The following is a 6,000-nucleotide window of genomic DNA, read 5'->3' on the forward strand; positions in this document are numbered from 1 at the left end:
TGGGACCGAGCCAGAAACTAATCAGATGTAATAGATGCAAATGGAGCAGGAATCATGATGACATTTTTCCTATCAGTGAATGACGCAGACACATGCTGTTTTTTATTTAAATTGTCATTTAACATGAAATACTTGTCTTCAACCTACTCCAAGTCCTCTAACAAAACTTCAAGACAGTGAAATCATGTTTTTAGCAACAGCATATGGAGAGAAATCTGCTATTTCTGTCAGACTGGCTCGTCCCCTGACAATGCAGTTAATTATACTGATTTCAAAGTCCCAATCAGGAAGAGAAAGTCTGGTTGTGAGGGAAGAATGCATGTTTCATGTCCCTCTTTGTAGCTGCCAGCCCTCCATGGAAGGGAAGAGGAGGGAGAGTATGCATGACAGGCTTAAAATAGCATCAGTGGGATAAGCTATCTTCTCAAGATCAGGCGATGGGGGCTACATGTGGTTCTCAGCGCTGGCCTGAGCAAGCGATGAAGAGACTGATAAAAGAGGAAATGGGTGGGTGAGGGGTGTGGATGGAAGTGTAAGGGAGAGGTGATGAAGAGTGTTGAAAGAGGGAAAGATAGTGAATTAGGATGAAAGGTGAGAAAAGGGAGGGAAATGAGGCAGAGGCAACGGACGGCGGGAGGGAGAGGTTAGAGGGTGGAAAAGATAGATGCAAGTGGGCCGGGTAGATGGAGGGAGTGATTATAAGGTGTGGGGAAGAAAGACAAGATAAGTCACAGAAATTACGGATAAGAAAAGGCACTTTGCAGGCAGAGGAGGAGCATAAAGAGGTGCTGACACAATTGGACTAAGGGTAGAAAGTAAGGAAAAAAGGCAATGCAAGACAGGGGCAGAAAAGGAAGTAAAAGATAAAGAGCTACGAGGAAAAACAAAACAAAACAAAACAAAAAAAAAAAAAACAGGGGCAAGTGCAGGGAGCCGTGTTGGTTGTCAGCATCCATCTCCAAGATAAGAGCTCAAGCTACATGATCTGTTTTCGAGCATTACAGATGAAAGCGAGCGCTCCTGCACTGCAATCAGATCAGCCGTGTGTATCGCCATTGTTGCCACTAGCCGGGATGATTTTCTCAGCAACACAGCTGAATGATGCACACTGCCAGGCATTGTGGAGCAAACAATGGTACAAGCCTGTGTGCACAATGGGCTGATCCAGCTTCAGCTGTGTCCTGGAGCCACTATTGCATTGACAAGATTAGTAAAAGGACATTTAATGCGTTATCTCTTTTTCTCTGTGAGTTGAACCAAGCCAAACATCATTTGAGGTCATGCTGTGCAATAAAAGTCACACAATAGATATAGCAAGCCTGTTAATATACCGCAGCAGACGTGTCAGCAAAGGGCTAACAATGGCAATGACAGCACAGGAAGAGACTTGGGACCTACTGAGCTATTTGCCCACTTTTTCAGTGTTGGACATCAGAAAACATGACATGTTCCCCACTTCCTCAGCCAGTCTGTATTTTTTGAGTGTCTCTTCATAAAGTTAAAGTCTAACTGAAATGACACTGTTATTTTCTTGCAATAGGCTACCAAAAGGGAGACAGTTATGTAAAAATGACAGGATAAATCGATAAAGGTTTATCCTGGCATAATCAGTTTGTCAAGATTTTTGATTTTCCACGTTCATAACAGCATCCCAGATCATTCAGTCAACAACCATAAACTAATGGTCACACTGACTAGAAGCCAGACACCAGCCTAAAACAACATGAGAGCCACAGACCTTTGAACAGCAAGCCACATTAGCCTTCATGCTAATATGGGTCTCCTTATGTCAGAGGCAAAGATACATCTTGTGTTGCTCCTTGGCTCTCCCACTTAGTCACCAAACACGCTGCAGAGGAAGGTGCACTGCTAATGTCAGCTTGCAGGGTAGATAGCTAATTAGCGAGTTAGCTGCAGCACATTACAACACTTTAAAAATGCCAAATGTGGTGTGGTCATTTTGAACCCGCTACCAGAACATCCATTTCTCATTGCTTGCTAGCACTCTCAGCACAGGTTGTGGTCTCTCCACGCCACCGCCGAGGCTCAGCCAGCTGGCTCCAGAAACATACACCAACATGCTCCTTCAGAGGCCGGTAGACCAAAGGAACAGTTTCGATCTTTGCCCCAAGACCAATTTCCTTTCCTTTAATGATAAAGAATCATTATAAATTCATTTTAAAACCTATTTGACTTCATATTTGACTGCAAAAAGGAATGACAAAGCCTTATTGTGATTTCTGTTGGGGCACTACTCACTTTTTTTTGATGGAGCCCCATTTTATTTGTTCTTCTTGTCTTATTGACACGCACAAAATGACACATGCATGCACAAACAAACTGGTGATGGTGTACACATCCCTGTGGTGCAAATGCAAATGCAGAGTATGATGTCCAGCAGTTTCACACCACTCCTGGAAGCACTGGACCGGCGAAATGCAAGGAAGAACAACATGGATTAGCAGGTTTCCAGATATTTTTAATGAATCAGAATTGTAAATGTTTTATTAAAAAATGAATTGCATTCAATATGTTTGTTCTGCCTTAATGATCCACGCAATGCATTTGGTGACCATGTGAATGTAAATAATACATTGTTTTTTACAAGCAAACTCTTTATGTCTCCTGGGAGATTTAGGTTAATTATGGTTTGTTTCATTATCTTTGCTTTTACACATTGCCTCAACATTGGTGACATTGCTATTGATTTGAGACTTAAGATAAACCAATACAACCACAGAAGAAAATATTTGTAAATATGCTGATATTTGCAATTCTGATTAAATTCTGACAATAAAAATATTGTCTTATGCACATTTAAAGCTGAAGACATTGAGCATTTCAAAGAGCTTTTTTGAATTAGGTGTGTTGTTTTATCTGCTGCTTTCCTCTCCTTTCTCAGTAACACTTGTGTCCTATAGATATATCTCAGAGGAACATACAGGAACACAAAGAGGAAAAAAAAGTGAACAGAATAGAATAGATAAGTGCAGCACATAACAGTTTGCTAAACAGAGCTCCTGTTGCTGTTCTGTAGGTCTGAGATTTAATTTCGTTTGGCACATATCTCCGAATTTCATATACATTATAGTTGAAATTGAAACTGAAATGTTAAAGGACACAATAAATTGGAAGACTGACTACGATGGGTAAGGCAAGTTTACTTTCCATAATGCATTAAAACATTAATTAGAGAAAGAAAAACAGTATAAAAACATTAAAATGCAAATTATAAGGATAGAAACCTAGAGGCATAAATAAAGGATAGGCATGCACATTAAACAAATGAGATGGGGGAAAAAAAAGCTTAAAAACCTTTTAAAATGTATTTGTTATTCCATTTGAGTTATAATAATTCAGTATTTAAAAACTGAATGCAAAATGATTTTTGAAAGGGCACTTTTTTTTCCATTTAGTTCTTAATGCGTCATTTAAATTAAGCAATTCATTAATAATCAACACTGGGAAAGACTGTAATTATTTCAATGGAACCCGTCAGAGTGCATGATGTATGAGGCGGACATAGGAAAATGGGTAACTTTCAAAAAAAATGTTTGTCCATCTCTAAAAGCCATAATTCAACACATTAACTGAGTGATGAGATTAATGCCGACATTGTACTTTCTAATGCGACTTTCTAATTTGCGGTGATTTAAATGATTCACCTGTGAATTGCAGATACTGCAAACGTTCCTCATAACTGGCCTTCACGCCATCAGGATCATTTAGCACTTTGGCATCCGTTTGTACAGCATGTTGTCGCAAATGAAGGGAAAGCCATTTCCAGTTAGAGGAGTCACAACCCCAGTCCATTAGCCTGCTGTTGTTAAGACTGACTGCAAATTACAGGGTGAGATGTGTTAAACGCATCTGAAGTGTTGATGCTGTGTAAATGGAAGATTCATTTGCTGTTTTGTTTGTGTTGAGTGTGGGTTGAAAGATGGAGGTTTGCATGGGGTGCTGGATGTTCCTCTTTCCTCACTGTCTATTGGTCTTGAATTGACTTAGACGTCATCAATCAATCAATCAATCAATACTCGGACTACTGTTTTGTTTTTATTATATATGTATTTAGTGTCAACATTCAAATTAAGTGAGTTCATAGTAAACTGGTTTCATACTGAACTATAAGATCCTCTATAAGGCTGTATTTGGAACCACCTACATCATACTCCTGATCAATGTATTGTGCATAATGTGCTCCACACCATACCGTTTTTTCATAGTAGTATACAGTATGAAACTGTTAAATCACTTTATTTAAAGCATGCTAGATCAGGCTTAGTCGGTTTCTGGTTTTGGAAATTAAAGTAAATGATAACACGGCTAATGGCAAATAACCACTACTCTGCAGCATCTCCTTATGCTAAAAAAAGAAAAAGAAAAAGAAAAAAAAAATCAATTATAAATGTGGATTTTCACAATTTTGTTGAAAGATGAACACTTGCATGAGAGATGGGTAATGCTTTTGTTTGCATACTACGTGCCACATTTTGCCCAAATCAGTACAAACTGCTGGTATTGTAGGCAGTTTTGAATACAGCCTGTGTCCCAGTTGCTGAGTAAATGAAGAATTTCATAAAGCTTTGTTAGCTGTATGATATTGGCATTCAGGTTTTACTTTTCTGTTTAATGACTTTCTTGAAAGTTGAAAGGATGCAGACCAAGATGTTACACTTCAGAGTTTACAGTTTAAAAAATGGGATCTAATAAGTTTAATCCTGAGAGGCATGATGAAGGTGAATTTCAAGCCACTGTCAAAGTACGCAGTCATTTCTCCAGTCATGCTCCAAACTGCAATCTATTTTTATCTCATTGTTGACTTGGTGTATTTTTAGAAATGTTGACTTATAATATTTGGCTGCATCTGCTGTCAACAGCTTGTGTATCTTTGCCGCTGATGGCGGATCAACAAAGCCAATCAGCTCATGACGGCTCAATCAGGAAAACGTGTCATTAGCGCTGTTTGAAGGCCTTGGATATTGGACTGCATTGTTATTCCACAGAATGTTCTCCAGAAGCGTCTATTATTCCATCCCAACACAGAGGGCCAAATTTCACAAGTGCCAAAACAAAATTACAAAATAAAAATCAGCCGCCATTTCTGCAGTGCTTTTGGCAATTGACTGGAAACTGGAGTGGAGATGTTTCCAACACCCCATGAGTTTGAACAATAAAAGAATTCCTCAAAAGCAGATTATGTATACAAACACACGCACACGCAAACATTTTCTATGTAAATGCACACACACACACACACACACACACACACACACATACAGTCAGCTTTATGCAAACAAAATGAGGGGTGGGATGTGTGGAGGGATAGCACCATGTGAGGGACATTAATATTGCACCATGTTGTAATATTTAATGTGTTAATTAATGTGCCCTGTGGGAACAGAATCTAACATGCTTCACTGACTTGGTGCAAAATCACCTTTAAATCTCTTGAGCCAGCAATGTCTGTGCAAACTGCATTATTATATGATAAATTTAGTGTTAGTTTTACACATTGTGATCAGGTCCTGTTAGTTACGCTACAAAGCTGTGACTATTTATGTAACACTCTGTCGGATTAATAGGGGATGCTCATTAATACAAGCAGCGTAATTAATTGTGCTATGCATGGCAAGGCTGCGAAACAAATACAGTATCTCACAGATACATTTAGTCTTGTCTTGCCTAATAAATCATGTTAGATGTATAATGTCGATGCACGTTTTTTAAATTCTATCTTCAGTCTGTGCTGTATGTTTCCTTTAATTTGATTTTCATTCAACAAAATAATCTCTTTAGTCCTGCTCTTCAGGTAAGTAACAGTAAGTTTAAGAAAAAACACACAGCACACACACACACATATGCACAAAACATCATAAAAAAACAAAAAAAAACACATACCAATAACAGTCTGCATAGTTGATGATGATTTCTATGCAATGTCATTTGCACCTGTTGATAGTTTAGCTACTGCCCTTGAGTGAGCACTGGGGGCTGGTG

The sequence above is a fragment of the Chaetodon trifascialis genome, chromosome 16 (genome assembly GCF_039877785.1).
Source record: "Chaetodon trifascialis isolate fChaTrf1 chromosome 16, fChaTrf1.hap1, whole genome shotgun sequence".
NCBI lineage: Eukaryota > Metazoa > Chordata > Actinopteri > Chaetodontiformes > Chaetodontidae > Chaetodon > Chaetodon trifascialis.